Here is a 9,711-nt window from a genome sequence, read left to right as displayed (position 1 = left end):
GATGCTTGAGGTGATCTGATTGTCAGGATGTTTCAAGATTAAAATCAACAAGACTTGATCATGGCTAAAACGCTCAGATCAAGCAAAACTGCGATTTTGATATTTATAGTTGCAAAGAAACTTACAGAATAGAGACGCATAACGCTTCAACTTGAACACAATATCTGATATCAACTATTGCAACGAAAACAGCTAGTGACGTGATTTCGCACTTATTTTTCATTTGAGCGCTTTAACTGCGAGCAAGTTTCGCCAAATTTTAATCTTGAAACATCCTGGCAGTCAGATCACATCAAACATCAAAAACAATCACAAATGATAGAAAAAAGCTGATACTTTCGGATAAAATCTACTAAAGTTTTGAGTCAGTTAGTCTTTAATATGTAAACAGACATGTTTGAATTGCAATTAAACATTCGGACATGTCCAATTCCCATCCAAACTTGAAGAGGCATCTAGAGAACTTGTTGGCTTCGAGAGATAACTTTGTGGGCTCACAACTTGAACCCTTGTACAGTAAAACTTCAGCGTGAACCCAACTAATAAAACTTGTGATTATAATGGTAATGCACCATCTTCCATGAATCTCTGCTGCTGTAAAATCTCTGTCCATTAAACTTATTTCTGAAGATATCTAGTCTCCATCAGTAAAACATAAAACTGACTGAATATGTGTTCTACAACTATCAGAAGAAACATCTGATCCTAGCGTCGGATGAACGTTAGCTAAGAGCTTTAACTGGAGCCCATACTAGACTAGATAAGAACAATGAGATACAATGGCTTTAATTTTAGCTTGAACAACAGAATACAGGAACAATACATAAACAACACGAACAAATATGCAGACAAGACAGAAACAACCAAGGCAGCTTGACACACCTAAAAGGCAGCATTACTGTGACAGCACAGTAAATTTCCAACTAACTGTGTCGGAGCTTTCAATCATTCTGCCAACGAAGAAAGGCTACCAGCCCCACCTCTTAGCCTTCTCACCAGCTCCCAGATACTTTTAGATTTTTTGCCATCTAGGAGGAATTGGCAGCCAGCGTTTCACTAAAAAGAATAGCGCTGAACGTTCACAACCTGTTGATTGCTGGGAGAATACAAGACTTGTATGAATACTGATATAATAATAGTGGTGGCGTGTAACAGCGAGATGTCTGTGTTTTGTCACACAACTAGATTCTGTCGCTACTATTAATAACAGTACGCCTAAATAGAGCCTAAATAGAAATGTCTTATTTTCTAGATGGATGCTTTAATGTGAAGGCATAATGTAACTGCCAAATGTCTAAAATAATGATATATAATAATATAATCATCCAAGAGTCAATATCTTGAGATTAAAAGGCAAAAACAATCAAATATCAGCTATCGATCAAGCACTGGCTATGGTCAAATACTTTAATGAGAATGCGCAATACCGCTAAATGTACTGAACAATAAATCTGACAATAGATCATGTAGATATTTCACAGTTAGTATTAGATATTCTTGTCAACAACCAACCCTACTATGAGCATTTAGGCTTAAAGATGTAGTTGCGTCAAAAATGAAATTAGGACCCATAAAAGGCTAAAACATCAGCTACAATTTGATGCCATTTTTGTCTTTGTAGACCAACCCTGTCCAGAGATATATGCGTTTGAATGAGGCCCTCTTTTAAAAAGCTCACGTTCCAGCGGGTGCCTATTTCGTGACGTCACAAGCAAGGTATCTGAAACGAAACCACGAGCAATAAATATGAGGTCGATTAGTTAGCCAATCATGCGTGCGAAATTTTTATATAGGCCGTAATAAATGTTATCACTCGTAAAACGCGTTGTCTGTGATCTCGAAGATTCTCATCGTTAAAGAATTCATTCTCATCGTTACTGATTCAACGCGTTTCAACAATTACTAAGTTATACATAGTTTTAAAATGGCTTCAAGTTCGAGCGACCGCTACTCAGAGTTATCTGAGCAACTTTTAGTAAAAGATTAGAGTAGACAGCCTATGGCCAAAGCTGACAGGCGTCAGCAGCGTTTTGCTGCAGAAGAAGACAGAATGGAGGTAAATTAACTTAGAGTCTTCTATACTTTAGTAAATGTAATATTTTTTATAGTCATAAATACATATACTAATTAATAAAATGATAATTCTTTGCTATCTCCAATCATCGTTTCATAGCTTATCTGCCGTTTTACCTAGCTATAATATTTTTTTCGAATTTTCTTTGGTAAATTAGTCATGATTACAAATTATTTTCACTCGTAGGACGTGGGTAAAATCGATTGATCATTGCAAATCTTTAATTTCCAGAACCAAAGCTTCGAATCGTTGGCTTGGCGTACGTGCCTTTATTAAATGTTTATTCGTTTTTAAAATTACACTCGCAATCTATTTAACTCCCAATTTGGAAGCTGTCAATAGATACGCTTTAGAATGACATATCTATGAATGACATATTTATTGCATCTACTTTGTTTACATTTACTTGTTTTACTGATTACAGAATGTTTATGTCGTCCCACCAGCCGAAGAAGTTTTGTCAGTGTGGAAACTGCCATAAAGGAGAAAGCGAGACTTGAATGCGTGCTGGATGTTTTGTTTGAGTTTGTTGCAGTAGATGAATTTGTCTTATTGTATCAGCTAATACTATGTGAGTGGCCACGACTTGATGAATATTTTGGGTGCCAGAGATTACGCCTACAAGTGATTTTGCCTACAGGAGATTACGCCTACAAGTGATTTTGCCTACAGGAGATTACGCCTACAAGTGATTTTGCCTACAGGAGATTACGTCTACAAGTGATTTTGCCTACAGGAGATTACGTCTACAAGCTGATAGACTATGCCTACGATCTAGAATATTGAACCTACTTTAATTCTGTGAATTGTGATGCAGAAAATTACGAATGGCACGATGAATGCATGTTATGAACGTGTGTTGATGTATTTTATTATGTAAATTATTTTTTTATATCGAATTCTATAATCATCCATATATCAAATCCTTGCAAATATATAAATTTAATTCGAGTTGATTATTGGGAACCATGGTGATTTAACAGTCGTTTATTTGCAACACACCGTGTTATTGAAGTTAAAACCACATTTTTATTGAATTATTAAGCAAAAAACAAGCGTATGTATTTTTGAAGTTGTTACTCTTATACATACAGACACATGTCAATAACTGAGTATTTCTATGTTATCAGCAGCCCATCACTAAAAGTGATCAATGGTTGTTGGTCAATATATCATTTCATAACTTTGGAGTTGTTTTTTATCTCCTATTGCATACCATTATGTTTCACTTTTACATGGAGCCTCCCTCACAGCCGGTTGAGATCACCCTTGGGTACATATGCATATATACAGAGTAAATTACAAATACAAGTTATATGATTTACAATAGTGTCATCCATCATAAATGAGCAAAAGAAGGCTCTCATAAAAATTTGATTTTTCTGCATATAACCTATTATTTCACTTTGATAAAAAAGAAATTATTTACTAAACAATATTGTTTTAGCAAGAAAAAATATGACATATAAAGGAGCCAACTCTAAATTAACAAAAATACCACAAAACAATTAAGCACGTTTGATAAAATTATGCTAAAGTGGCCATAGCTTCAACCACATTGTAATGCTGTAATAAATATCTTTGAAATGAAGTAAAAACCCATTTCTCAATCTCCTTGCATGGCTACTATAACTGCTCCTTCTCTTTAGCTTTGCTATATAATAAGCATACATTAAAAGACTATTTCGAAGTGAATATCATTTAGACTTATACAAAATTACTCACTTTTGTATAATTTGGAGGAATTGGGCTACTTTTGTACACACAACAGTTCATATGTTAAGTACACATTCTTGCAGTATTTTTACTTGCTGAAGTTTTCCTATTTCATCAATTGAATCAATAGATAGATTATAAGTTTAGGATTTATTCTGCAAAAAAATAAAAACATCCAGTTACAGATTTGTTTGCTCCATTTTCTCATTCATCACATATAAGCACCATCATGTCAGTGATACATCTTAAAATGGTAGTATCTGTACTTGTACTAGTATTTGTTCAATAATGTATGTATCATCATATCACCCTATCTTCTGACTGTCATCATTCTTTCTCAATCGACTTTCAATGTTCTACAAAGTAGAGTAGAAGGTTATGAAAAAGCAGTATGTTTTTTGAGAATATTAGAAAGTATGATAATGCAATTTACTTTCTCTACCTCAATACATCAGAAACCCAACAGTGAGCGGATAAGAAAATTTGCACAGAGAACAAATGCAAGATTTTGCAAGATTTTTGCAAGATACAGAACAAATCAACTTAAGCTAGGTTATAGGTATAATATTCTAAAATGTTCAAACAGTAATATAATGATTAAACTTTTGCTTCATTTTTGTGAGCCAAAAGCCCTGCTAATCATTGTATGAGCTAGTTTAGCCTGTTTAGACTAGCTTTAAGAAAGGAGTCGTGTGCTCAACAACAGCAAAACTCTAACAGACAACTCCCAAACCGCTTGTTGAGAGAGTCTAGAGCTATTTTTGTGCCTGCTACATATTGCATAAAATGATGCTTGGTAGGCTAAGAGACGAAGTATTAAGGGACTCCATGTGAGTGCCAAAAAAGTGGCCGAAGATGAACTGACAACTTAGCTGATAACACAAAGCCTCAACAGCTACACAAGACAAAGCTCCCATGCTGCAACAAGATTTATGCTCTCTTGAATCTTGAGCCAAAATTTGGCACATGATTTTAATCCACAAAAGTATTACCATCTCTCTATTGGCAAGTCGTCTTTGCCGATGGATACAAATAACTTTCTCATCTTATATGATCACCATCTTCAAAGTGTGACTTCTAATCCTTGTTTTGTGGTAGAGTTGCAGAATGATCTGAAATTTAATCAACATATTTTTAAAATTGAATCCGAGGAAGAGCAATTAATCGGCATGCTTACAATGGTTCTGAAAGATGCAGATCAAAAGACAAGAAAGATAGCTGATACTTCACGAGTTAGACCTGGTCCTGAGTATGGCTGCATGGTTTGGGACCTTTACCTTACAAAGGATATTACTTTACTAAAGTGAACTCAAAACGCTACACTGAGATTTTTGTATAGACAAAAAAGCAGAGTTAGTTTTCTTCAACTATGAGAAATTAATTATTTTGAAACCTTGAAAGACAGATGAGTTAAACTTTGTCATAATGTTTTTAGTAAAATTCTGGGTGGTGATATTGACTTACTGATCAGGACCAATATCAATATACCAATATTGACATTGGTCCCATTCGCTACTTGGGACTTGTAATTTAGATGTTGCGTACAAAGCTACATACATGGAAAATGGTAGCGTACAGCCTGCTACACGGTATTGGCGTTTCATAATTTACAGTTTTAGACTAATTGTACTGCTCAGAGGATGAAATTTTTAATGTAATGTTACTTATCACAATTAGCCATCCCAAGACAAACAGTTTTAACTCATGATTCAACCTTTCGATCAATCAACCTTGCTTGCAACACAAAATAATAAAACCACTACATAATTATATGTAATATATATTATGTATATGGTATAATATACCAAAGATATAATATTACTACTACTCTGTATATATTAGCAATGCATAAGACATTGCTAAAACAATGTTTTACAAAGCAAGCTAAAACAAAGCAATGCGTAAAACATTAAAAGTGACCAGAAGAATGGAACAATTCAGTTATAAAACAACTATTTATTTTTTTTGTTATTTATTCGCAAATAATCATATTATTTTGTCTCATTCATTTACCCACACTCGTTTGACTATTAAATTACTATAAGCAGACAGACCAACGCCCAATATATCAAATTATTAATACTAGTTCACCGTTAGTTGCAGACTATTAATTAATTACAAACTATCAATAAATAATAATTCGTAGTACAACGAATGGTACTACCACCCTAAGGTAGTGATGATTTTATCAGACTCAAAGCATCTACCAAAGCTTTGAGATTTTAAGCACACATCTTAGCGTTCTTGTGGCTCCGAACAACCACCAGTAGTAATAGTAGCAGTGGTAGTAATCGTTAAGAAAGCCAAGAAAGGAAAGGAGATATTAAATTGTTTTTATTTTACACTTCCACGATTTTCGTTCTGATTGATAGATGACTTTAATCAATAGTATGTTTTTTCAATCAATGTTAAGTGAAAACACTATTATTGCATTACTTTTTACCATTTTTCTTACATTTTTTCTTCCACAATCAATGGTATGCACCATCTCCATAACTGTAGACGTAATCTCCAGGAAGTGTAGACGTAACCTCCAGGAAGTGTAGACGTAACCTCCAGGAAGTGTAGGCGAAACCTCTTGTAGCCGAATCCTCTTGTAGGCGTACTCTCTGTAACCCAATATTTTTAATAAAAGCTTTATGCCGAGATGAAAATATTTTTGCTTGTAAAAATTATATAATAAAATAATATTGTTGAAGATAATGCAAAACATGATTTGCAGAATATTGTAGTGAATCGGATATGGTATATGGGTGTCCGCAGAACTGGAGAATGTGGGTTCAAATCCAGTTTGCAGCAGACTTCTCATCCTTAAAACTCTATCCCTGCCTATATTCTTTTCAAAGAGGTGGCTTGCTTATTTCAATTATTTAGTGTTCGGTAAGAATACTAGTAAGAAACTAGTACGTAGGTAATAGGCGACATAATGTGGGCGGGGCTTATGGGAGGCTGTATATCGTTTATATGGGCAGTTGCAGAACTGTGCTGATACAAAGACCGCGTTCTATATAAATTGACTTGACAGAATTACCGTAGACCGGTAGAATTGGTAGTCGGTACCCAAATGTTTACACAACATTTGGAGAAAGTGAGTAGAACAAATTTTCAATTTTCGTTATTTGAGGCCTTTTAAACATTCATAATAATGCATCTGTAGCAGGGTTTAAAATTTTATTCTAGTCAACATGAGCAAATACAAAATAAGATATATGCCAATAGAGCCGCGTAAGACTAGACTTTTATCGCAAATAGCCGATGTGAATACGAGAGATAGAGACAGGTTGCCAAACGCGTGACATCATTTTTGGCGAGGCTGGGCACGTTTTTGTGGCCTGAGCGTTTTTACGGCGATCAGATTTTTTCGGTTTTAATCTTCAAATATCTTGGTAATGCGATCGCGTAACACAACAAATAAAACGTAAAACAACATAAACGTAAAACAACATATCAACTGATAGAGAAAAAAAAATGCTTTCTTTTAAGATCAACTTAAATTTTGACGCAACTACTGTTGTATATTGTTAGAGTTATTATATCTTTATTAATTAGTAATTGATAATCAGTCTGGATAAGAGTTGTCTACCCTTCTTCCCATGATGCTACAAGACCTTCCCATGATGCAACCAAGAACAGCACTTCCTGAGGATCTGATGAAATGCTAGAACGCTAAATAAATTACGACTGTAACTTTAATCTTTAACGATTGACATCGTCTAGATAGTTTAGGGCTGGCCAGCCATTAGGTTTCATTATCAACTAACCAGACAACATTTAGGTAATTATCACAACTTATAACATGGTGGCAGCAAAATACATCAAGATTTGCTGATTGATGAGAACCCAGCCAAGTAATATATTTTGAATATCAGCTGATTAGGCCTGCTTCTTATTTGTTTTCCAATTTCTGTGTACTGCTTGTGTGTTGCTATGGATGGTTTTGGATTAACCTCACCGGCTGAGCTGTGCATGGATGGAAATTTGGCGGAAAACTGGAGGAAATGGAGGAGGAATTTTGAAAATTATTTGGATGCAATAAACCTCATTGCTGGGCCTGCTGATGAAAATGGGGCTTGGCCGCCGGCAAATAATGCAATATGGAGGAGACAAATAGCTATACTACGACATTGCATTGGCGAAGATGCTGTGGAAATATTAGATCAATTTGAATTTGATGAGGAGGCAGAGCCACCTGAAGTTAGGACTCGCCTTCCTGATGTCTTGGCAAAATTTGAAGGTTACTTCAACCCGAGGAGAAACCTATTGTATGAATGGTATGTTTTTATGTCTTTGACTCAAACCGAAGGTGAACCTATTGATATGTTTGTTAAAAGGCTAAAAACTCAAGCTAATAAATGTGAATTTGCTGAGCAACGAGACATGATGATATTAGTACGCTGTGTGTTTGGAATAAAAGATCAGAGGCTCAAGGAAAAATTGTTGCAAAATAGAGACGTAAACCTGAACAATGCCATTGATATGATCCGAGCATCAGAAGTCACAAAAAATCAATTAGCTGAAATGGCTAGTGAAAAAGTGGTGGCAGTTGTAAACAGAAGCAACGGAACAAGTAAAGGACCTCCTATACCAGCGCCTAGGAAAATTATTGACTGCAAATTTTGTGGTTATGACCACTTTAAAGGGAAATGTCCTGCCTATGGAGAGACATGCAATAAATGTGGCTTGAAAAATCATTTTAGAAAAAAGTGTACTGGTACCAAGAAGGAAGTAAATTCAGTCACGGTAAAAAGATCGGATATTGGGGTTAGTGACCTATTCATTGGAATGATAGCCAACGATAGAGATTCGAAAAAAGGATGGTATAAATCATACAAACTTTCACATGATTCTGTTTCAAAACAAATCCTTTTTAAAGTAGATACTGGTGCACAGGCAAATGTTTTACCATTGAAGTATGCCAAAGATCTGAAGGCTATCATACAAAAAAGCACTGCAAGACTTATAACATATTCCAATGATGTCCTACCAAATGCTGGCAAAACCACGCTAAAGCTAAATACTGACAAAACAGAAGATGAACTCGTATTTGAGCTCGTTGACGAGGATGTTGTACCGATATTAGGCCTTCAAGCATGTGTGGAACTGAATATAGTCAAGAGAATTGACAGTGTTAACAACCAAGCCATTTTAGAGGAGTATGCAGATTGCTTTCAGGGAATGGGCTGTCTCGAAAAAAAACATACTATTAGGGTAAATTCTGAAGTGAAACCAGTTATCAACAGAGCAAGACGCATACCTCTGAGTATGGTAGACAAAGTGAAAGCTGAGCTAGACAAAATGGAAGCCAATGACATAATTGCCAAAGTTGACCAACCAACACCATGGGTAAACAGTATGGTGGTGGTAGAGAAACGAGATGGCAGTGTCAGAATATGTCTAGATCCAAAAGAGTTAAATAAAGCGATTCTTCGTGAGCATCATCATATTCCAACGCTAGAAAACATATCATTCAAGTTCACAGGAAAATCTGTTTTCACCATTGTAGACATGAAAGCAGGATACTGGCATGTTCCACTCGATCGCCAATCACAGCTACTTACAACTTTCAATACGCCATTTGGCAGGTACTGCTACAAGCGTCTACCCTTTGGGATTAACTCTAGTGCAGAGGTATTTGAAAAGAGAGTCGAAGAAGTATTTGGTGACCTTGATGTTTGCATCTATTTTGATGACTTGATTATTGCTGGTACAGACCAAGAAGATCATGATAGAAAACTCAGAAGATTGCTACAACGGGCAAGAGAGAACAACATTAAATTTAACAAGGACAAAATTCAACATAATCAGTCGGAAGTTAACTATTTGGGCCACATTGTGTCCAAGCATGGGCTAAAACCTGATCCAGAAAAGGTCAGAGCAATCAAGCAGATGCCAAACCCAGTAGACCGACAAGGAATTCAAAG

The sequence above is a fragment of the Watersipora subatra genome, chromosome 4 (assembly GCF_963576615.1).
Source record: "Watersipora subatra chromosome 4, tzWatSuba1.1, whole genome shotgun sequence".
Taxonomy (NCBI): Eukaryota; Metazoa; Bryozoa; class Gymnolaemata; order Cheilostomatida; family Watersiporidae; genus Watersipora; species Watersipora subatra.
The sequence above is the reverse complement of the archived record's forward strand: the minus strand, read 5'-3'. Positions refer to the sequence as shown.